The following is a 25795-nucleotide window of genomic DNA, read 5'->3' on the forward strand; positions in this document are numbered from 1 at the left end:
CTCTGGGACTGGGTGGGACAGTGGGTCAGACAGTGTCCTTTCACACTCTGGGACTGGGTGGAACAGTGGGTCAGACATTGTCCTTTCACACTCTGGGACTGGGTGGGACAGTGAGTCAGACACTGTCCTTTCACACTCTGGGACTGGGTGGGACAGTGGGTCAGACACTGTCCTTTCACTCTCTGGGACTGGGTGGGTCAGTGGGTCAGACACTGTCCTTTCACACTCTGGGACTGGGTGGGACAGTGGGTCAGACACTGTCCTTTCTCACTCTGGGACTGGGTGAGACAGTGGGTCAGACACTGTCCTTTCACACTCTGGGACTGGGTGGGACAGTGGGTCCGACACTGTCCTTTCACTCTGGGACTGGGTGGGGCAGTGGGTCAGACACTGTCCTTTCACATTCTGCGACTGGGTGGGACAGTGGGTCAGACACTGTCCTTTCACTCTGGGACTGGGTGGGGCAGTGGGTCAGACACTGTCCTTTCTCACTCTGGGACTGGGTGGGACAGTGGGTCAGACACTGTCCTTTCACACTCTGGGACTGGGTGGGACAGTGGGTCAGACACTGTCCTTTCACACTCTGGGACTGGGTGGGACAGAGCGTCAGACACTGTCCTTTCACTCTCTGGGACTGGGTAGGACAGTGGGGCAGACACTGTCCTTTCACACTGGGACTGGGTGGGACAGTGGGTCAGACACTGTCCTTTCACACTCTGGGACTGGGTGGGACAGTGGGTCAGACACTGTCCTTTCACACTCTGGGACTGGGTGGGACAGTGGGTCAGACACTGTCCTTTCACACTCTGGGACTGGGTGGGACAGTGGGTCAGACACTGTCCTTTCACACTCTGGGACTGGGTGGGACAGTGGGTCAGACACTGTCCTTTCACACTCTGGGACTGGGTGGGACAGTGGGTCAGACACTGTCCTTTCACACTCTGGGACTGGGTGGGACAGAGCGTCAGACACTGTCCTTTCACTCTCTGGGACTGGGTAGGACAGTGGGGCAGACACTGTCCTTTCACACTGGGACTGGGTGGGACAGTGGGTCAGACACTGTCCTTTCACACTCTGGGACTGGGTGGGACAGTGGGTCAGACACTGTCCTTTCACACTCTGGGACTGGGTGGGACAGTGGGTCAGACACTGTCCTTTCACACTCTGGGACTGGGTGGGACAGAGCGTCAGACACTGTCCTTTCACACTCTGGGACTGGGTGGGACAGTGGGTCAGACACTGTCCTTTCACACTCTGGGACTGGGTGGGACAGTGGGTCAGACACTGTCCTTTCACACTCTGGGACTGGGTGGGACAGTGAGTCAGACACTGTCCTTTCACACTCTGGGACTGGGTGGGACAGTGGGTCAGACACTGTCCTTTCACACTCTGGGACTGGGTGGGACAGAGCGTCAGACACTGTCCTTTCACACTCTGGGACTGGGTGGGACAGTGGGTCAGACACTGTCCTTTCACACTCTGGGATTGGGTGGGACAGTGGGTCAGACACTGTCCTTTCACTCTCTGGGACTGGGAGGGACAGTGGGTCAGACACTGTCCTTTCACACTCTGGGACTGGGTGGGACAGAGCGTCAGACACTGTCCTTTCACTCTCTGGGACTGGGTGGGACAGTGGGTCAGACACTGTCCTTTCACACTCTGGGACTGGGTGGGTCAGAGGGTCAGACACTGTCCTTTCACTCTCTGGGACTGGGTGGGACACTGGGTCAGATACGGTCTTTTCAGTAACCTTGATTAAATCAATCCCAATCTGATATCGTCCTCACCATTTGGTGTTATGAGCCAAATGTGAAATAGCTCTGCACATTTTGAGCACAAGCTCAAGTGAAAAGGGTCCAGTAATATAACTGTCCTGAACTGTCACTGACTTAAAAGGCTTCCTCAAAACGATGCGGACAGTTGTTTTATTGGGAGTGGGCAGCACATGTCAAACTTGTAGCCTCTACCACCTCGAAGTAAAAGAGCAGCAGACTTATGGCTGCACTTCCACCGACAAAGTCAGTGCTTTATCTTCTCATATCCTTTGCTTTATATTTTGAAATTTTTCTTGGTATTAATCAATGACTGTTTGATGTAGTTGTTGCAAGTTTTAAACTGAAATGGATTTTCTCCAGCCACTGAGATTGGATCTGCTCCTGTTCTTTATTGAAAAGATCACTCCAGAATAAGACGCAGTACGATGGGGAAACATTTGTGGTTAGACTTACTCATGGTTTGGACTTACGATTTAATGCTTTGTGCGCTGTGAAAGAAAGTTGCCACTTTCCCAGAGGACCATAGGCTGCTCTCCCCTTTGAGAGACGGAGCTGACGGCTGGTGATTTAGCCTGAGGGTCACCAGTCTTCAGGCCATAGACAAGGTTGAGAAGTCGGGGCCTTCATGAATAACCTCAGCTGGCATGGAAATTGGACCCGCGCTGTTGGCATCGCTCCGCATCACGAACCAGCCATCTAGCCAACCGAGCTAAACCAGTTCCTTTGCGTGCTATGCGATGTTCTCAGTTTACCAAGGAAGGTCCAGGACAGTTACTTTGGCACCAGACTTCTGAGGTGCCTGGTAAACCTCCTTGTTGTACTGCCCCAATATGTCAGGAAAAAGCTGCCGATCCACCTCCTGAAATGGCCATTCCCTCCACCAGTGGAGGACCATGACTGTCATGTGTGCTCTCTACTGGGTGCACTGCAGCCACTCGCCAAGGCTTCTGTGACAGAACCTCCCAGACCTGTGACCTCTACTATCAGAAAGGACAAGGTCAGCAGCCGCCATCACCTCCAGGTCCCCGGCCACATCATACACCGTACTCGGGACATACGTCACTGTCCTTTCAGCATCACTGGGCCAAATTCCTGGGAATTCCTACCTAACAGCACCCGTGAGAGCACCTTCAGCATATAAATTACCACGGTTTAAGGAAAATGCCCACCAACATCTTTTTGTGGATAACTGGGGGTGGGCAGTAAATGTCTGCATTGCTGGCAATGCCCATTTCTCACAAATGACCTTTTCTGTAAATATGCGGTCCATGGCAATTCAGCGAGTGACTATCCTTTAAACCTGGGATCTTTACTGCGGTCGGAAAGGGAAACATTTTCAATTAATACTGCCCTAAACCTATGTACTGGGCAACAGCTTCTTCTCAATGGATGTAATCATCCAATCTATACTGATGGGATGATGGTCCTCTCTGACTCACTCACTCACTCACTCACTCACTCACTCACTCACTCACTCACTCACTCTCTTTGGCAAACAAATTAGGTCACTTTCAATCAAACAATGTCAAAGATGTTCTTCGTGGACAAGATAGCACAGCACAAAACATCCAACAGTTCAGTGGCAACAGATACAACAGCTACAATCTCACCTCAAGAGAGACTACAGGACTGATGTTGGAGGTGGAAACCTCTCAACAATCAAGTCCAGGATGGATATCACGGTAGCGCAGTGGTTAGCACTGCTGACTCACAACGGCGAGGACCTGGGTTCAATCCCAATCCCGGGTCACTGTCCGTATGGCGTTTTCACATTCTCCCCTTGTCTGCGTGGGTCTCACCCCCACAAACACAAAAAGATGTGCAGGATGGGTGAATTGGCTGCGCTAAATTTCACCTTAATTGGGAAAATAAATTGGGTATACTAAATTTCCTTAATTTAAATCACGTGTAGGATGCTGTCCTGAAGTTTACAGATGTCCAGATACAGTGCTGGGGCAAAGCAGGGCAGCTGTATTCTCACTTTCCCAGTGCTCCTGCCGGTCAGGATGACTTCAGCACTGCTTTCATTCCCCGCGAATAACCTTCCTCACCTTGGCCAGCGCGAAACGCTGAGAGGAAAATATGGGACTGTGTTTTGAGTCATCTTGCAGCGTCACACGTTTACGCAGATCGAATTACATGTTAATGTTTCCTTTTCTTTTGTTCTGTGAACAAAAGGTCCAGTGAGTTTGTTCCCTTGATTTAATTAACAGCTTAGTTCTGTTGTAAAAGGGGAATTTGTTCTATTGTTGGCGGATTCTGTGTGATGGATTCAAGCAGATTGCTCATGTCTGACAGGATGTGTAACATTGTATTTGGGGATATTGGTTTTCCTATTGTCAGTTGGTATATTTGTGTATGAAATACTGTCTTCGTACAAATTATTATATATAATGAACTGTGCACATTTAATGTATAAATCTATCATATGTTATGTGTGTGTTGTGGAAGATGTTAAATCTTATTTCAAAAAAGCTGTAATTTCCATCTGTATTTCATTTCCTGCCAGTTCACAGATTGCTGGTCAAAGGTGAGTTTTTGCTTCTATTTTCAAATGTGCTCAAGGCGTACACATTCTCAGGGCTGGGAGGTAATCTATTCATTGTCCATTGACACTTTAACTAATGTACGCTCAAGTTATCGGTGCTGACTTGCTCACGGAGCATCTCGCGAGGCAGTGGAGTTCTGCAGCGTTCCGAAACCAGGACCTGGATTCTCTATTATGGAGCCTAAGTGCTACTGCTGCTGGAGAACTGCTACTTGTCTCCACTGGCGGGACGGTATGCGAGTCTCTCCCCTTCACCATGTTAATTTAGGCTCCATCGGAATCCCAACATCAGGCTGCCATTTTGAACGGGTGGCCCGATACTGAGGTCCGGCAGTGGGCCTCAACTCCCCTCCCCCCACCCCACCAGGTGACAAGTAAGGGCCTCCTCCCCGCCTCATCACCATGGGAATAACGGGTCAGCGCCCCCCCCCCCCCCACACACAGCACGCACACATGAGGGTGACCCAACACCCCCCAGATCTCCCCATCAGATGCACCATCAGACCCCCCCATTACAGACCCCAATCAGAGACTAGAGACTCCCATCAGTCTCCACTGCCTGAAATCTGAAGAGACATCCAGACAGTGTAGTGAAAAATCACCGCACCTTCACTTACCCTTTCCTAATATCTGCTTCCTCAGACAAAAATGTTGAACGCACCAGTTACTGGAAGTATCAGAAGCTTTCTCAAAATGCAGGTATACTTCTCATCTTTAAGGGCTTCAAATCCCTTGACAGCCTTTGAAATGCAAACCTCCCATTCAATTGCACACAGCAATACACTTCACTAGCCAGTGACAGAGACAGGTGCTTGGTGGATAATTTGCCTATCTTTCCCTTCATGCTTGAATGTATCTCAAGTACCCTGCTTTGATGTTTATAAACACTCTTGCTATGATTGCCAGCACCTCATAATATGAAAAACAGCTGAGTGGCTTGACTTCATATTTTTCACAGCAGAAAGCACTTAGCTCTTTTGATGTGGTTTCCGTTGGGGTTCTGATGAGGGGGCTCTGATGAGGAGGCTCTGATGAGCGGTCTGATGGGGGTGCCTGAAGGGTTAGGGTCTGATGGGGAAGGGGGTGTCTGTCGTGGAGGATCATGTCATCCTCATGCATGTGAGCTGTGGGGGGGATGACCCATTATTCCCGTGCTGGTAGTGGGGAAGGATGCCCTTACTTTTAGCAGGGGGCAGTATTTGTATTGCGGGGGTGAGGGGGGACCTTTTGATGGACCTTGGGGCCCCCTCAGTTGTGCACTGACCCTCTTTACCCACCCCGGGTTCCACCGCATCAGGGTCACGTGTGGGAAAACTTGCACCAAAGCCTGCTCCAAGGGTTTCCCACTGTGGGGGTCAGTGCATCATGGGGGGAATGATGAATCGGGTTTCCAAATGGAAATTTGTGGAAACATACAGGTAGCGGCGGAGTTTGGAGCATCGCAACGGTTGCCAAATGCATTTTCCCCTCGACGCTACATTCCCTGTCCGATCGGGTATCCTGATACCAGCGGCAGGCAATGGAGTATCCATTGATTTAGACTTAAATAAAGGGCATTTGATGAAGAAGGGCGTGATCTACCAGCCATGTCACGCACCAATGGGAGTGCGTCGTGGCCGGTAGATCCTGGGTGAAGCCTCCGATGGGCTCCCCGACAGCCACGACCCAAGGATCTACCTAAGTGCCACGAGGCATCGGGAGCAGGAACCTGCCCACAATGTACGGGATCAAGCCACTGTCGCCTAAGTAGGCCTCAAACCTACTTACGGCCTACGTATCAGGTATCTACCGGCCTCCCAGATCTACCGGCCTCCCAGGGAGGCTGCAGACAAATGCCGTTCAGTACTGGTCGACACAAACTTGGACTAGGTGGTAACAGCACCTGGGAGGGTATCCCAGGCCACCGGAGGCCACTGGGTGACCAGGGGGAGTGCAGGGTGGCCAGGGTCCTCCCCCGGAACCAGGGCACAATAATCTTTATTATTGTCACAAGTAGGCTTACAATGAAGTTACTTTGGAAATCTCCTAGTCGCCACACTCCGACGCCTCTTCGGGTACACAGAGGGAGAATTCAGAATCTTGGCACTGCCAGGCTACCACCTTGGCACTGCCACCCAGGCACTGCCAAGGTGCTCAGGTGGTACTGCCTAGCCAGCAGGAGCACCACCAGCATGGCAGTGCCAGGGTGCCTGGGTGCCAGGGTGTACCTGCAAAGGGCCAGGGCCTGCCTGAGGGGGCCATGCCATTGAAAGGAAGGTGAAGGGGGGGATGAAGGGTAGGGGGGTTTCAAGGTAGGAAAGAAACGCCCCTGGGAGGTTTGAGTGGTGATGGGTGGGGTACTAGGACGGGGGAGCCTGTAAGGGAGTGTGGGAACCTGAAGAGAGGGGCCCCCAAGGACCCCATAGAGGGATGTCCTCACTTGTGGGGGTGTGAGGGAATGCCTTTTGTGTGGGGGGTGACATTGCCCATGGGTGGGGGAGTGTGGGGGACCCACAAGCTCACAAGCGCCCCCCCCCTAACAAGTGACAGCAGCACTTAAACCGCCACCCCTACTCGCTGTCTGCCAGGTAGGTTCTTTACTCAGAGAATGGTTAGGGTGTGGAATGGACTGCCTGCTGTGATCGTGGAGTCGGACACTTTAGGAACTTTCAAGCGGTTATTGGATAGGCACATGGAGCACACCAGAATGACAGGGAGTGGGATAGCTTGATCTTGGTTTCGAACAAGGCTCGGAACAACATTGAGGGCCAAAGGGCCTGTTCTGTGCTGTACTGTTCTATGTTCTATCTATGCCGCCATGGAGACCAGCCCCAAGCTTTGGTGAGGCAGACCTGGGACGACTGTTGGGCGCGGTGGAGGCCAGACGGGATGCCCTGTTCCCCCCGAGGGTCCTGGAGGGTGAGCCACATGGCAGCCACCGCCATCTGGGAGGAAGTGGCAGCGGCCGTCAGCTCGGGGAGCGTGACCAGGAGGACCAGCACCCATTGCTGTAAGATGGTCAATGACCTCCACCAGACCACTCGGGTGAGTTCGCACAACACCCCCAACTCCCCCCCCCCCCATACTCCCCGCAAGACCCCTCCCACAACCTCCAGCCTCCCCCCCCCCCACCGTGAGTAACCACGCGTGCGGCTAACAATGCTCCCTTTGTTGGCCCACAACCGACGGAAGAGGGTCCAGACTGGCGGCGGGGTGTCGGATATCAGAGCCCTCACCTCCTATAACGAATGGGCCTTGGAGGCTATGGAGGTGGCCGAGGACAGATCGGTCGCCAATGTGGAGGTTGTCACACGGCACAGGTGAGTTTACACCGGCCCCCACCCAGATGAACTGTCAAACGTGAGTTGTTAATGCCATAAAGACTGACCCATCCCTCCCATTGATCACACGTCCACTCTCCCACAGGACCTCCAGCCAATGGCGATGGCCCATCAGTGGTGGATTCTCCGCCACCCCCACCTCCCATGAGAATACCTTAGAGGAGACTTAGGAGGATTCCACCATAGACATGACACAGCTGTCATACCCACCCTCCACCAGCACAGAGAAACACACATCGGTGGGCCACGGTAGTGGTCAGGCTTCTGGGGCACACTCTGGTGAGCACCACACAGTTGCAGATACACATCAGGTGGAGTCAGGATCGCGCAGGCGAGACAGCAGTCGGAGGTCTGCTGGATCCCAGGGCCCAGTTGGGCCCCAGTCAGGTGCTGAGCCTCTGGACCAGGTTTACCCGGAGCTGATGCAGAGATAGGGAGCGTCCGTGAGATTCAGAGGGGGATGTCAGCGACCCTCCAGCATGTCCACAGCCGATTGGAGGAGTCCCAGAGGGGAAATTTATGAGGATGTTGCCAGGACTGGAGAATTTTAGCCATATTGAAAAAATTGGATCGGCTGGGCTCGTTTGCTTTGGATCAGAGGAGGTTGAGAGGTGATTATAATTAAAGAACTGTGGGTTCCAAGAGTGGCTAGGAAGGACCCATTCCCCATAACAGAGAGGTCAATAGCCAGGGGCATAGATATTAAGTAATTGTCAGAAGGATTGGAGGGGAGTTGAGGATTTTCTTTCCACTCAGAGGATGGTGGTATCTGGAACATATTCCTTGGAAGAGTGGTAGGGGCAAAAACCCTCATTGCATTGCATAGAACGCCTAGAGCTGCACTTGAAGCACTGTAGTACACAGGCTACAGACCAAACACTGGAAAGTGGGGATAATCTGGAGACTCAATAATCCAACATATGCTCCTGTTAGGTGTTACCCTACACAGCTAGTTTACAAAGTATTACTAAGTGTTTACAGCAGAGGAACAAGCCATTCAGCCCAACAGATTTGTTTATGCTCCTAACTATCCTCTCATCCCTCTTCATTGAACCCCATCAACATATTCTTCTATTCCTTTCTCCCTCAAAGTTATCTCCAGCTTCCCTGAAATGTATTTATGCTTTCACCTCAACAGAAGTTTCACATTCTAACCACTCGGATGAAGAAGGTTCTTTTGAACTCCTTGGTGGATTATCTTATATTTATGGCCCTGAGCACAGCTCTCGTCCCACAAGCAGAAACATATACTTTGGCGGAATTTAGCGGAAACATTTTGAAATTTACTTGTGGTGGATGTTTCGAGGAGTTTCCCGTTGGTTCTCCTGGTGAGTTCCCCACTGCTATCAAACAACAATTAGGGTGCGATTTTGTGGCCACGCTGCGCCCGAAAAGCAGTGCGCTACAGCACAGCATGGCCGATAGAAGATGGAAGACCCCGCTCCTGGGATCTATCCGGCAAGCAACGCCCCGCGAAATCTAACGCAATCTCGCGAGAAGCTGCGATATGGGCGGGATCACTTTTTAGCAAATCTGGATGTCAAAGCAAAACAGCTAGTCTCACTTTAATGTGTAGATCCCCGCGATACCTGAGGCGTGGGATCAATCCCTTTCGCCTCGGAGACCTCAGGCGAGTGCCATTCAGTACTAATCTCCACAAATGGTTCAACGATTCAAAGCATTCTGGAAGTATGGAGTTGATGTGTCTCATGACCAACCTCTCGAAGCACTTCATAATGATCGATGTCAAGGCCACTGGACGATAGTCACTGAGGCAAGTTGCCTGGTTCTTCTTTGGCACCGGTGTGATAGTGGTCTTCTTGAAGCAGGTGGGAACCTCGGAACGGAGTAGGGAGAGGTTGAAGATGTCTGCGAACACACCCGCCAGTTGGTCTGCGTAGGATCTGAGTGCACATCCAGTGAGTCCGTCGTGACCTGTTACTTTCCATGGGTTCACTTTCAAGGAGGCCAATCTGACTTCTGAGGCTGTGACGGTTGGTATGGGTGTGTCCGAGTGTGGAGTGGATCTCCCAGTTAAACCATGGTTTCCAGTTGGGGAACGCACGTACTACCTTCTTTAGCATGCTATCTTCGACACACTTACTGATGAAGTCTGTGACGGTGAGTTCTTGAATATGACCACTGAGTTCTTGAATATGGACCAGTCCACTGACTCCAAGCAGTCACGGAGGAGCTCTTCCGTTGCCTTGGACCAGCATACACGAGTTTCTTAACCGGATTCTCCCGCTTATGTTTCTGCTTATAAGCCGGAGAAGGAGCATCACCTTGCGGTTCGAATCTCCCAAATTTGGTTGGGGGATGGAGAGGTATTTTGGCAGTACACTCTTGAGGTTGGTCTGGTTGTAGTCTCCGACCATGATGAACAAGGCCTCCGGGTGTTCTGTTTCACTGTTATTTATAGCGGTGTACAATTCATCAAGCGTCTTCTTCACTTTCACCTGGGGTGGGATGTAGATCGCTGTGATGATGGCAGAAGTGATCTCCTGTGGAAGTATCATGGGTGACATTTCACAGTCAGGTATTCCAGGTCCAGGGAGCAGTAGGTCGCCAGGGTCGGCACGTCCGAGCACCAGGAGTTGATGAGGAGGCAAACCCCTCCATCCTTAACCTTGCTCAAGGACGCCGTGCAGTCTCTCATTTCCCTTTGGGAGGTGAGTTTAGCATTAGACGTCCAGCTGTGTGGACCAGTACTGAACGGCGCCCGGCTGCAGATTCGCAGGGGAGGCTGGTAAATCCCAGGAGGCTGGTAGATCCCAGGTAAGTTTGCCTGAGTAGGTTTAAGTCCTACTTCGGCGTGTGCCTTTTGGACGGGATTCTGATTGCGAGGCCTGGCGGGACTTGGGTATATTCCGCAAGGTGTAAAGGCTGCCGGATAGCTTTCGAGAGGCCTTTCCTAGGACCTACAAGCCGCACTGCGCTCTCGCTCGAGCGTAATGTGGCCGGTAGATCAAGCCCTTTATTTCTTTCTACCACGGCATAATCATGAGGAGCTCGTGTGACCCCTTTTCGGCCCATCTTTCAAGTGCCACGTGACCGCCTCGGGGCCTATCGCCCGGGAGCGGGTGAAGCCTGACCAATGAGGGAAAAGCACGGGACCCTGGGAGCTTGGGCCTGGGCAGTGTGGACCTGGGCATCATAGACTAAAGACCTGTATGATATACCTCTGTGCCTGTATATAGTTAGACCTCATTGTTGTTTCCAATAAACCTCTTTGTTACATAAGCTTCCTCAGTGATCCCCCGCGCGACTACAAACTCTAATAAGTCATCCCTTCTGGGGCAGGCATGGTGGCACAGTGGTTATCACTGCTGCCTCACGGCACCAGGGACCCGGGTTCAATTCTGGCTTTGGATGACTGTCTGACTGGAGTTTGCACGTTCTCTCTCTACCTGCGTGGGTTTCTTCCGGATGCTTCAATTTCCTCCCTCAGTCCAAAGGCATGAAGGTTAGGTGGTTTGGCCAAGCGAAGATTATCTCTTGGTGTCCAAAGATTAAGTGGGATTATGAGGATAGGGTGGGGGAGGGGGCCTGGGTAGTGTGCTCTTTCAGAGTGTCAGTGCAGTCTCGATGGGCCGAATGGCCACCTTCTGCCGGGATTCTATGACTCTTTTCCCTCAAGGAAAGTGCCCCAAACTCCTCGGTATAACCTTTTCACCTTTGTTGCATTACTGGAGGATGATTAGATTGAGGAATATGGTTAAGGATACGCTGAGAAGTAACACTAAGGGATTGGGCTTAAGGGCTTTTTACTACATTCTGCACAGTATGGCAGCAGATCTGCTACTTGACATTGGTGATGAGTTATAGTTCTTTGCTGGTATGGTGATGTATTTGAAAGCTGCTGGAATTTCAGTTCCCTCACGGTTATCTTCCTCCCATCAAAACCTCAATGAGAAACCTCTTTCAGTATCTTTGCTACTTCGTTGGCAGACTACAGATGTTTTAACTGCAGCACCTTTTGAGACTGAGTTGAAAATAAATGCCTGGAGGACAGGTTTAACCTGCTCTGAGATTGCCAGCACTGTCACCACTCTCTGTGAAATGGCTCAATCTTTACATCTAAGTGAGCAAGACCGTGTGAAATCAGGCGCAGTTCCACACTGTCAGTCGTGGAATTAATTAAGGAAAAGGCAAATAAATCTCTCCCGACTTCAAATATCGCCACAGCTTGGTCAGGGGCGAACGTCACATCAGGAGCTCTCAGAGCGTAAACAGGGCTGATGAAAGATGGGGGCATCTCATGCTGTTAATTCTCACCCCCACTTGACATTTCCTGTAGCGCAATTCCATTACAGCTGAGCCCCTTCAGTGCCAAGTGTCCGTTCCTCACTTGCAAGCTTTGACAAGAAACTGTTGGCGGGATATTTGCCCACTGGGGACATTATCTGCCGCACAATGTCTGTAAGTGTGGGCTAGTGTCGGGATTCCTTGGCTTCTTTACTCGGGAAGAGGTCTTGCTGAAGGCAATGATCTTTTGTTCAATAACTTTTATTTACAAAAAATTGAGATGTAGCTGGAGCTATTCACTGAGGCGCTTCTCACTCATCCTCTTTCCATGAGTGACATTGTTCCTTGCGCACATGCTCAGTAGCTATCGTTAAAGTTAATCCTTCACTCGACATCTCCCGAGTCTTTATCCCCATGTATACACAGCCTCTAACACCTCCACACAAAGTCTCTGGGCTGGATTCTCCTAAAATGGGACTATGTCCCCACGCCGGCGTAAAAACGCTGGCGTTTCACTCTGAAGATTCCTGTGAAAAAGTGGAGCCTATTCACTGACCTGCAGAGGGCTAGCAGGGACCCAGAGTAGTTCACGCAGCTTTAGCTGCGAATACGGGCCCCCCACTTCCGGTTGCGTACGGCGGCGGCCTCCAGCGGCCACGCCGAGCGCCATGGCGGACTCGGACCTCGGAGCAAATTAAACATGTAGACCCCCCAGATCGGCCGCGCGCCCGAAGATCCGACCGTGCCGTTCTGCCTCCTGGCCGCTTATAAGGCCCCCCACTCCCCTTGGTGTCATTTCCCCCTTCCCCCCACCAGGGTGGCCGCGGACTGAGTCCGCAGCCGCCACGCGCAAGCATCCCGACCGCCGATAGGTGGTGAGAACCATGCCGTCGGGAATTCGGCTGGTCGGGAGTGGAAGATCGCTGGGCGGGCCTCTGGCAATGGCTTCCCAGCCGCACGCAGCATTCCGCAATCACGCTGATTCTCGGGTCCCGGAGAATCTCTAGACCGGCGCCGGTCCCGATTTCGGCATGAAATTGGATTCTCCACCCCTGCGCCGAACGCGATTTTGGCGCGGGGCTGCAGAGAATAAAGCCCTCTGTTTTTAAAGGGATAGTTTCTTTAATCTTCCCGTAACAGCCTCCCCGAACAGGCGCCGGAATGTGGCGACTAGGGGCTTTTCACAGTAACTTCATTTGAAGCCTACTTGTGACAATAAGCGATTTTCATTTCATGAGTGCTGAATTATTTCTGAGGTAATTGGGAATCCATTTGCCCGAGATCAGTTCATGGGGTTTTGCGACTGGTTTCCCTCATTTCTGTAGGTGTGACATTCGCCTGATGTTAACCAGACTCGGCCCATCCTGTTTAGGGTTTTCTGTCCATAGAAATCAGGAATGCTCTGTTCCTTCGAATGATATCTGACTGCGTTTGACCAGATATGATTTTGGTTGCTGTAGCTTCTCTATTTACAGGGCCTTCTTGCTGCTGGTCTCTAAACCCTCTCTTTTCTAGAGTGAAAAGGTCATGAGCCCTGTTAAAAGCGCAGGTTGATGACTTCACGTGGCGGCTATGGGCTGAGTGGTCGCACAAAAGGTGCCTCTCTCTCCTAGGTACTCCTGGTTGCACCTATTAACCCTGGCAAATGGGCACTTAAAGGGCAAAAGGTTCCCCAGATTAACCTTCCCATCCACCACTGTTCCAACCAGAATGCCGATGAGCCAGCAATTAGGCCGATAAAACAGCAAGAGCAGGGAGAGGCAAACCTCGACTCCTGAACAGGGAGACCGCTTGGCGGTCCAGAACCGACCATGGCAGACCCTATGGGATCGCCAATGCCAACCTTGGTGCGAGCAGTGTCAGGAGGGCCTGGCCAATTACACCCACATATTATGGTCTTGCCCCAGACTATATGGGTTCTGACCGTCTTCTTTGACGCCATGTCCAGGGTGATTGGAAAGAAGATGGAGCCACGCTGTTAGTGGCGGTCTTCGGGGTATCGTAAGATCCAGAACTCTGTATGGGGAGAGGGGCCGAAGCCCTGGCCTTCGCCTCCCTGATTGCCTGGAGGAGAATTCTGCTTGGATAGAGGTCGGCAGCGCGACCTGGAGCCTCAGACTGGCTCTCCGACCTAGCGGAGTTCCTAAAGTTAGAAAAAATTAAATTTGCAATTAGGGGTGCAGATGAAGGATTCCACTATATGTGGAAACATATCACCAGCCTCTTCGAAGACCTGTTCTTGACAAGCAACTAGGGGGAGGAGGGAACAAGAAAGGTAGGAGGGATCAGGGAAGGGGGAGAAGGGAGGACCAACCAGAGAAAAGCAGGGGGAGGGGGGAACACCCACATCACAGAAAGGAATAGGAGAAACCAGCCCTGTGTGCCAAGGGGTGCAGGCGCAGGCATATGGAAGGCTAAAACAAAGTCTAAATTGCAGGTAGACTCAAGAAGTGCAAAAAAATCCAAAAGGGGCTCAGAAAATAGAGCAATCTGTCTATATTTGAACTGAAGCCAATCAATGCAATGTAAATAGACCACCATTTTTTATTTAGCTGTAGTATTTGAGTTTTATCTCGTTAACTTATTTTATGTGTTTTCTCTTATCTTTTATTTACCGTTCCTTTTTATTACTATGTTTTTCCCATTGTTTTCCGTATACACTAATGTAAATAATGAAACGCCAATAAAAACATCTTTTAAAAAAGTACAGGCTTGACTCGCTCTGCAAGCTTCTACAGTTTTGTCTATCCTAACTGTGGTCTTCCACCGTGCCACTTGGTAGCAATGTGTGGGGAAAGGAAAGGAAGTTAAGTTCTTAGCCTGTGACCCATCAGAATCTCGCATGGAGCAAAAGGTGTGCAAAGGTGTAGAGTGATAACCGAGGAGAGCGAGCTCAAATTCATCACTCTTCCTCAGTAGGTCTTTTGTAGAACGTACTCCTCGCTGTTTTCCAGAAGAAGACACAAAAATCATTTCGCAAGTAGCGGGAAACCAAGGCACCGGAGAAAATCAGGAAATCAGGGAAATTACACTTGGCGAAGATGTAGTTCTGAATAAATTAAAGGGATTGAAGACAACAAATTCTCTGGCTCTGCAGTCTAAAATTTAAAAAGAGGCTGCTGAGATAATGCATTGGCTTTGATTTTCCAATATTTCCCAAACTCTAGAAGGTGCGTGAGTTGGCTCTGCCTAGGAGGTACGCCCATCGATAAGGTTGAGCATTGCCAGTCATCACAGCCTCAGAAGATCAAGCGATCACTGTTAAAGGGGAAGAGGAGCTTCTGCCCTGATGTAAGAGGAGCGCTCAGAGACGACAGGCAGCTTGTCCGCCAGGGTGAGACTCATCTGCACCTCCCTGCCTACCACTGATCGACGGGCACCTAGCAGAGATAACCTCTCTGTGGAGGAGCTTGTTCGCTCAGTCTTCTGGGTCAACGGAGTGCTCATGCTCCACATGGACCAATTTCATGACAGAAACCATGGCACGCAGACCCTCAGGGATCTCCAGCTGATCTTCTTGCACACCTCGCTGGAAACTAGCATCTGCTGCCTGATGGACGACTCCAGAGGATCATCATCTGGCTCAGGATCAGCCTCGTCCTGCGCGCCGGAATACTTGGCAAGCTGGGCACTCTCTGCCCCTGCCAGCTCTTCATTCAAGCGTGCTGTGCCCACCTCACAGTGCACTACCATTTCAGCCACCGACCTAAAACCCACTGACATGTTTGAATATGCGCTGGTGCCTGATAGCAAGAGAGAGTGTGACACAGGTGGATCTGTCTGTTAGCGGTACCTCTTCAGGTGTCAATGGAAGATCCTGGATCCCAGCCGGCTCTGGAGGATAGCTTATCTGAGGGAGGACGATAATCGGTCAGTACTATCTCTTAGCACAGAGTCAATGTCCATGCCAGGTGGCTGGTTGAGACTGATATCAGTGATATCATGGTGAATTTGTGATTTCTAAATAACTTGTTTAGAAACCCTCGTGAGAGATGAGATGACCCTACATTGTTTGCACTATCCATCTGTCCTGCTTCTGTCCACTGGATTCTTAACTTATTCTCAGATGCCTGCCTCTCCGTGACCTGAGCAGCTTCCTCTGTGCTTGCACTTCAGGTCAAAGGGGCCCAACTCCAATGTGCTCAGGATGAGAAGGGTGGCCTACTCATAACCAGTTGCTGATAGTTCAGCTTCCCTGAATCAAGCCATACACGTTTCATTGTCCCGAGAAAGTGCAGAGCGAGGGGTGCAGGAAATAAAAGGAATGGAAGTAAATGCCGTGGGGCGTGGACTCCTCCCAGACATCCACCCTGCCCTGGACTGAGCACCAAAAAGGCTCGACCCGTTGGCTGAAGGCTGAGTTGTCTCGACGAGACAATTTCCCGGAATCTGCTGAGGGCGAGCCAGGTTGTTGCGGAATATGTGGTCACGGATCCAGGTGAGAATGCAGGCCGTAGACCAACCAGGTGCCCTGGTAGAGGTAGGCATCAGCCGAGAGCCTGTACCTTGACTGCATGCAGTTAAATTGCATAGTGGCACCATTGGTGGCCCGCATAAGGATCATGGTGCAGGTAAATAGGCATTTGCTGGACATGGAACTGGACACTGGCATGGCGGTCTCCGTTGTGGGAATGAAGACGATCGACCGCATTGGCAGGGCATACAGGGCTTGAACCTGACCGATAGCAAGGCTAGGTTGGGCACCTAGACTGGTGAGCCATTGCACATTGCTGGTACAACCATGATTCCTGTGGTTTATGGTCACCTGTCAGTGGGCCTACCACTTGTTGTGGTCAGAGGGCAAGGCCCCAGTTTTTTGGGCCATGATTAGTTGAGCCATTTACAACTGAATTGGCAACTCATCCTCAAGATGGGGTCCAGGAGCTTAAATGAAGTGTTGGGCAACTATCCTGAGGTATTTCAACCCGGACTGGGGAAGATCAAAGGGGCCGTAGCTCACATTCATGTTGACTCGGGAGTCCAACCTTGGTATTTCCAGGCACGCCCAGTTCCCTTTCCCTGTGCATTGTTGGAAAAAGTAGAAACTGAACTCATTTAACTGGCAAATCTGGGTAGATTTGCCAGTTCAGGCCTATATGCTTTGTGGATTGGGTAGCGCCTGTGGTGCCGGTATTAAAACCAGACAAGTGAGTCCGGTTATGCGGGGACTATAAGTTTACCGTGAATACGGCTACAAGGTTGGACCACTACCCCATGCCTCGCATGAGGATCTTTAAGCAATGTTTGCAGGTGGATATTTGTTCACTAAACGCGATATGAGCCACTCGTATTTACAACATGAGTTGGACGCGGCCTCCCGGAAATATGTTACAGTGAATATGCACAGAAGACACCCGGTTGCCTTTCAGGGTCTCCTGTGCTTGTTCTATATTTCAACGAATAATGGGGAACATCCTGAGGGGGTTGCCATGCATGGCGGTCTATTTAAATGACATGCTGGTCACGGAAGCATCCGAACGGGAGCATCTGGAGAACCTTGAGGCAGTACTAAAGCATTTCTCTGAGTCTGGTGTCCGCAGGTGACATGTGCCTTCAGTGTCAGGGAGGTGGTCTACCTTGGTTACCGGGAGGTCCACGAAGGTTACACCCTGTCGCAGACAAGGTGTGCGCCATCCAGCAGGCCCCTCCTCCAAAAGACGCTTCGGAGCTTGGTTCATTTTTAGGACTTATTAACTATTACGGCAAATTCATCCCGAACCTTGTGACCATGTCAGTCCCCATTCATCCCCTTTTGAAGAAGAATCAAGAGTGGGCGTGGAGGAAACTGCAGGAAATGGATTTTCTGCAGGTCAACAGACAGTTATTGTCATCCAGGTTACTGACCCACTACGATCTCGCCAAACCCTTACTTGTCATGTGCAACGCATCGCCTCATGATATCGGGCCGTCCTGCCGAATTGGATTGAGAATAGCGGGAACGGCTGATCGCATTCGCCTCTTGGATGCTGATGGTGGCAGAACGAAAATATGCTCGGATTGAAAAGGAGGCTCTGCCGCTGGTTTACGCAGGGAAAACAATTCCACCAATATGTTCACGGCCGCCATTTTACTATTATTATGGACAATAATGGGCGGCATGGTGGAACAGTGGTTAGCGCTGCTGCCTCACAGCTCCAGGGTCCCAGGTTCAATTCGGCCTCGGGTGACTGTTTGTGTAGAGTTTGCGCTTTCTCCCCGTGTGTGTGTGGGTTTCCTCCGGGTGCTCCGGTTTCCTCCCACAGTCCAAAGATGTGCGGGTTAGGTGGATAGGCCATGCTAAATTTCCCCTTTGTGTCCAAAATGTCAGGTGGGGTTACTGGGATCGGGTGGAGGCGTAGTGTGCCCTTTCCAAGGGGCGGTGCAGAGCCGATGAGCCGAACGGCCTCCTTCCGCACTGTAAATTGTATGATTCTATGAATCATAAGCTTTTACTTGGCATTTTCCAGGAGTTCAAGGCCACCCCGCCCATTGTTGCCGTGAGGATCCAGCGCTGGGCTCTGCTGTTGGCTGCCTACGAATATTCTTTCGAGCATCAGCCTTGGACCCAGATAGCAAACGCCGACGCACTGAGCCGTTTGCCTTTACCAACTAGCCCCACACTGTCCCCCAGGGAGGACGAAGTGGGCACCATTCTAAACTTCATGGATCTTGGCCTGTCTTGGCGTCTCAGATTCGTGAACGGATTCAGACAGACCCGGTTCCAGCAAAAGTTCAACATGTTGTGTTATATTGAGGTCAGCATCGGCAGCTACCAGAAGATCCCATCAGCTGCACCCCTTCACCCTTGGGAATTGCCAGGATGGCCATGGGAAAAGTTGCATGCTGACTTTGTCGGCCTATTTCAGGGTTCAAGGTTTCTCCTCTTAATTGACACTGTTTCTTCTTTTGCTACAGGACTTCTCTGCACGCCGGGACCGGGGTGGCCCTGGCTAAAATGCTAATGGAGTTTAGGCTTCTAACCCAGCTTAATATGATTTTCCCTGACATAGGTGTGAAAGTGCACCACAAACAGGAGCTGCAAGGGCGTTACACCGTTCAGTCTCCAGGACTATCCTCTGCCATACAGGACCGATTTCCTATCAAGTACATGTCCAAGGACAGATCATGCGAAAGCACCTTGATCATATTCGGTCCAGGCAACTGATTCTTCAAAGGTTTCCTCATGAAGGGAACGTCTTCATCCAGCCGCCTCTGATGCCAAAGCAGCCGCTAACGGGACCACAAGGGGGTCAAGACCGGCGGAGCAACTACCGCGATGTTCAAAGCGGATGCTTCACCTTCCAGGTTCACGCCACCCAATCCGGCACCGCGGGTGCTCGACGTCCAACCAGACACAAAGAGAGTCCGGAGCCCTCCTTCCCCACAAGCGTCGGAGGATTCTTCAGGCTTTTTGGGGAGTGGGGGGGGGGGGGGGGGGGGGGGGGTGTTAGGATGTTATAACCCGCAAGTAACTTATAGGGTGGAACAATCAACTTCCCGGTGAACCTTACAGAATACAAGGTTCCGTAACGGGGCGGGGAGGCAGCTCGACACAATGTATAGATGGATGAAATATCAACCCTTCCGGCTCTCCACACTGAACCATGCCAACTTGGTACTCACCCTTGCCAAACGCAGAGGATCATTAAACCTTCCTTTGTCACTGTTTCCAGGCACGGCGCACCGCATCATGTCTGCTGACCTTGGCGGCTACCTCTGCCCAGGCCTTCTTCATTTGGTGGGGCAGCTTTCACTTACCATACTGCGGCATCAGGATCACTGCCTCCGTGAGGGTGCGAAGGCACTCACCCAAGCAGCAGGGGGAGCAGAGTGCCCAGCTTCCTTGCCTTCCCGCCTGAATCAGGGTCCACGACCTCAGTCTGGTGTGTCGACTGGGTGCTGCTGTCGATATTCTGTCCTTATTGTTCAGCTCGCTCTGCATCCCCTGTAACTACTGGCTGTCTTCTGCATGTTAACACCGCGTTTAAACCTCCTGCCGGGTCCAACTTGAACCTGGTACCCGCTGCGCTCCTGACCCTGCCAGCGGCCCTTCTCCAATGGGAGGCAGGGAGCGGGTTTCACGCTGGTTTGCCCTTAATTGAGCTGCCAGTCTGAAATTCCGTCATTTGGACGTGTGCGGGTGGAAACGGTCCGATGCTGCCAATCATGTGCGACCGACAATTGCGAAATTCAGACCAGGGGCGGGATTCTCGGTCGCCCGACGGCGGAATCACGAAAGGCAATTGTGCATAGAAGCGGGTTTGATGCCACAATCGTGGCAGGCGCCGGGTTCACGCCAAATCACAATTCTCCAATGCCTGACAGCGGCGCCAATGCGTTCCACCCAGCACATACAGCAAACGCTGTTGTTCACAACGGTGAGGTTCACTTATGCCTTTAAAAATCGAGAAACAGGTGCCATGGCTGCTGAGGGAGAGAGAGGAGGTAGGAGAGAGAGGTGGGGCAGCACGGTAACACAGTGGTTAGCACAGTTGCTTCACAGCTCCAGGGACCCGACTGGGTCACTGTCTGTGCGGAGTCTGCACATCCTCCCCGTGTCTCTGTGGGTTTCCTCCGGGTGCTCCGATTTCCTCCCACAGTCCAAAGATGTGCAGGTTAGGTGGATTGGCCATGATAAATTGCCCTTAGTGTCCATTAAAAAAAAATGTTAAGTGGGGGTTACTGGGTTACGGGGATAGGGTAGATACATGGGCTTCAGTACGGTGCTCTTTGTAAGGACCGGTGCAGACTCGATGGGCCGAATGGCTTCCTGCTGCACCGTAAATTCTATGATTCTATGACAAGGAGAGGAGTGACCGTGGGCTGCCGGTCCTGACACTGGGGAGAGGGGGGGCACAGTGATGGGGGGTGCACCGTGGGACCGGGGTGACCCCTCAAGGGAGTTCGGAGGTGTCCAGGCATGGACTGCCATCGCTGCAGTCAAGGCACCGTCGTGCTGTGCACCCCACTGACCACCCACCTTGGCTCCTGTTCTGCAGAGCGGCACTGGCCATATGGGTGCCCCAACCCCAACACCCCTGCACCCCTGCCCCCATGCTTCACCCCACCCGCGGACCCCTGCTACCCTACTACCCCCGCACCCCTGTCACCACTCTTCACCACACCGCCCCTGCACCCCACTCTCTGCCATGCCATGCCAACCAGCCGCCACTGCCAACTGGGCATCACCCACAATAGCTCCTAGAGGGGGAACCAGATGGGGGCCTTAGAGCATCCCGCTGGCAAGGGTGGCGCCAGCCGATGGCATTCCTGACAGCAGGAACGGGTGCAGGGCCAGAGATCCCCGCAGTGCCGGGCAAGTTCGGAGGCAGGGGGACATGCGGGGGCAGGGTCTGCACTGCCAACCAGGGCCACCGTGTTGCCCGTTGGACATGTATGGTGCTGGGAAGGTCACCCGCAGCCTGGCGGCCTGCTGTGACCTCAACAGGATGGAGGGTGATGATGGCCCACTCTGCGATGAGCTCTGGTGCTCCTCAACGTTTGATCACATCTGACCCCTGTCCACAGTAGCATTTTCCACCGTCTACCTGGGTGATCCCTGCATGCGAGCTGGCCATTCCAACACGCGGTCCCATCGAATTCCTGGGGTGGCGGAGGTGGGGATGGTGGGATGGGGGGTTGGGTAGGATAGGGGTGGGGCACAGGATGAACATTGGCTGAACCGCGGTCCCTGAGCCAGGTCCACTCCCAATGTCCGGCCATTTCTCCACCCCCCTCCCCACACGCGCACCCTCTGCGGCCAGCCCAGACCAGCCCACCCCTCACACCCTTCTGACAAAGCACCGAGGCAGGCTGTAACAGTGTGAACAAATATAGCCAGGTTTGTGCCCTGAAACCTGTGCCAACGTAACTGGTGTCTACTCTTCTGGTCTTACGGGCGCTACTGCAACGTCTAGGTGGATCCCCCGACATTACATCAGGAGTGGAGGTGGCCTGCTGTGATTCCCGCCCTGTGACCTAGGTCCCCATTGGCAGGAGTCTTCTGGGGCAACCAGGCCTGGATGGGCCCGGCTGCTGCTCAGGTGCCCCAGGTGGCGTGGTGCCATACTGTTCTGCCCGATGCCCACCAGATGTGCCACGGACAGGAGGGGGCGAGTCCGACATGCTGCGGTGTTCCGGCACCTCCCCAGCGGGAGTCAGCGGTTTGGGCCCCGTCACCTCCTCCTCTCTCACGGTGCCCAACAGCCGCCGGGCCACTCCATGAGATAGGGGTGTGAGCGGAGCCATCCCCTGAGGCTTCCCCGCCATCTGGCACTGCCAGTTCCGGAGGCCCTCTTTGGTCTCAACCAGGGTCTGCAGGCTCGCGGCCATGGAGCACAGAGAGTGTACCACCTCCGTCTGAGACTGCACCACATCATGCTGCGACTGTGCCACCACCTTCTGGATCTGTATCACATCAGCCAGTGACTGTGCCATCTCCCTCTGGGACTGGGCTACCTCCCTCTGTGTCTGTGCCACTTTGGCCAGTGTCTGGGAAATGCCGCCAACGCTCTCAGCCATAGCCTGCTGTGACTGGGCCACACTCAGGAGCACCCCTGCAAAGTCTAGGTGGCTCTGGCACATGGCTGCCTGTGAGAGGGCCTGCACAGATTGCCCCAGGCCTTGGATATTCTTATCCATAGGCAAAACTATCACCCCCAAGGCCTCCACCGTGGACCCCAGCCATGCGGTGTTGGCCTGGCAGGCATGCATGGCCAGCACCACCTCCTGCTCCTGCGCACGGTTGGACTCCACCTGCACCTGCAGGTGCTGGGCGCTCACCGACAACCCCTCTTGTGGTCCCTGGCTATGCGACTGCATTTCCACGATCGATGGGACTGTCCGTTCCAGAAGCTTGAAACCCGTCTTTATATAAAACCTGGTTCCTGGAATCGGCCTGCCCTCCGACCGTCCGTCCCCTTGGGGGCTCCTTCCTCCACTAGACACTGTCCCAGGAGCCTCTTCAATAAAGTGCCCAACCAAGGTGAGTGTCTCTGGGATGGTGGAGGGTGTTGGAGACAGCTGTGACTGGAAAGCTGTGTCATCATCGGACTCGAGGTCCGTGGTGTCCTGGGTCTTGAGTCTATGGCTTGCTTCCGTGTCGGTGTCCTCGTTGCTGCTCGGCAACTGGGGCTCTGGCTGTGGCTGTGGCTGGGGGTGGGGAATAACAGAAGGGGCCACCCCATTACCAGTAGCTCCTTCAAGACACAAGACAAGGCACATTATTAGACCCCGTGGGCGGGGGGGGGGGGGGGGGGGGGGGGCGCGTGGGGAGGTTGCTTAAGGGTTTCCGAGAGTGGGAGTACGAGACAAGCCCCCCCACTCAGTGCCTGAGTCAGGGAGCCACCGTCTGGAAGGGGGAATCCATTCAGAGCATTGCTTCTGATCCCCCTCCTCAACCCTCCCTCAAGGCCCTCCACCCCGTGACACCCCCATCCCGCCCACACTAACCTATGCCTTGGGTCCCTTGGTGATCCCAGACCTCTCCTTGAGTGTGTTGCCAGCAGCTGCCATTGCTTCCACAGGCAATGGACAGCTGCTGGCCTCTGATTGGTCGATAGCTTTCAGGGGAGACAATTCTGGCCCCAGGTTCCTTGATCCTGAGGAAGGCGTACGGATGGCTACTTTAGTACCTCCGATTGTCCGATCTACTCATTGATCTGTCCACTTTACGCTCCTGACTGTCCGTTCTACTCTGTTGCCTGTCTGAATGTTGTTTGGAGGCCTCAGGCTGTCTAAATGATCCCATATTGTTTGTTTGACATCTTTATCCATTGTTTACCGCAGAGAGCTGGAGAGGCAATGAGCTCTACTGACGTTTAGGGTTCTTCTTTGGCATTTGGACCACTTGATGCACTGAAGCCAATGATTATGCTACTGGTCTTGCACTATCAGCCACTTGATTCAACCCTGTTGAAATGTGGCCCTCGGTCTATGCCAGAAGGAACTGCAATCGGTACCTTCCACCTTTTCCTGACCTCCTTCAAAAGGCCCTCTCCACTCAGATCTCGGAAAACCCAGAGATAGCGTTCCCCTGCTCACCAGCGCCTATTTGCTGAGGGAGGGCTGCACTGTCTCTCTGATGAGACATTAAACCTCTGTCACTCTCAGAATGGCATGAAAGACCCCGTGGCACTATTTGAAGATGTGCAAAGGACTTCTCTTTGGCTAGTGGTCAATATTTAACCGTCAACGCTGATGTGTTGGGTGTTCTGGATCACATACAGGTCACCAACACTTGAAGTAGTGCAACACTATTTTAATAAAATGTTAACTATTTAAACATACTTGAACTGTGGGTAAATACGATACCAGCTTTAACTAAAGACCTTTGCCTTGTCCTAACCAGTTGATGCACTCAGCACATGGTGAATGCCTGTATTGCAGGCTGTGAGCTCTGTGCTCCTAGCTAGCTGCTACTCGAATGAGCCCTGTCTTTGTCTGATGCCCCTTGTCTTTATAGTGCGTGTGCTCTCACTGGTGATTGGCTGCGGTGTTGTGTATGTTAATTGGTTCCCACTGTGTGTCCATCAGTGTGTGTCTGCATCATGATATACTGGTGTATATTATGACATCCCCCCTTTTCTATAAAAACATATGCCTGCGTGACAATAAATAGTGTGTGGTGAATGTTTCTAACTACGTGTGTGCAAAATATTTACAGGACTATGTATATAAAACTAAGCTATTACACGGGAAGGTGCCTGGTGCAGAAAAAAAACAGTGTGTTACACAAATAACGAGATGAACACTATACACAAACCACTTGAACGATTAAACGGAAAAACAGAGCAGACCAGAGTCCATTAGTGCAAAGTTCACAAATTAAGTCTCTGAGGTGGGCGACGAATTCTGGTTGACCGCCTCAAGGGTGGGTCAAGAGCCACCAGCTGACGAGCGGGCTTGACTGCGTCAGAGTGAGGAGGATGCAGAGTAACCAGAATCTCTGCATAGTCCAGGTTAGGGACAACAGGAGGGCGTGGCACCGGCGGAGGATCACGTAGCGAGCGTGGAGCGAGACGAAGGACACGCTGATTATGGTGCAGAATGGAATCATCCGGTAGATGAACCAGGAATGAGCGGGGAGCCACCTGCCGAAGAACCACAGAAGTTGCAGGCCAGTCACCATCCGGAAGATGGATGCGGACGTTGTCATCTGGAGCCAGAGCAGGGAGATCAGCTGCACGGGAGTCATGAGCCGCCTTGTGCTGTGCACGAGACAGCTGCATCCGGCGAAGGACCGGAACGTGGTCGAGGTCTGGGATGTGAATGGACGGCACCGCCGTCCTCAGGGTGCGACCCATGAGCAGCTGGGCTGGCGACAGGCCAGTGGACAGTGGGGCTGAGCGATAGGCCAGCAAGGCGAGGTAGAAGTCGGATCCCGCATCGGCAGCCTTGCAGAGGAGCCATTTGACTATGTGGATGCCCTTCTCTGCTTTGCCATTGGATTGGGGGTACAGGGGACTGGATGTCACAGGCACAAAGTTGTACCTCCTGGTAAAGTTGGACCATTCCTGGCTTGCGAAGCAGGGGCCATTGTTCGACATCACAGTGAGTGGGATGCCGTGACGAGCAAAGGTGTCCTTACAGGCACGGATGACTGCAGACGATGTGATGTCATGCAAATGTACCACCTCCGGGTAGTTTGAAAAATAGTCTACAATCAGAATATAGTCCCTGCCCAGCGCGTGGAACAAGTCGATGCCGACCTTGGACCAAGGGGACGTGAGCAACTCATGGGGCTGTAGGGTCTCATGTGGTTGGGCCGGCTGGAACCGCTGACAGGTGGGGCAGTTGAGCACTGTGTTGGCGATGTCGTCATTGATGCCTGGTCAGTACACTGCCTCTCGGGCCCGTCGGTGGCACTTCTCCACACCAAGATGGCCCTCGTGTAGCTGTTCCAAGAAGAGCTGGCGCATGCTGTG

The sequence above is a fragment of the Scyliorhinus torazame genome, chromosome 14, assembly GCF_047496885.1.
Source record: "Scyliorhinus torazame isolate Kashiwa2021f chromosome 14, sScyTor2.1, whole genome shotgun sequence".
NCBI classification, from domain to species: domain Eukaryota; kingdom Metazoa; phylum Chordata; class Chondrichthyes; order Carcharhiniformes; family Scyliorhinidae; genus Scyliorhinus; species Scyliorhinus torazame.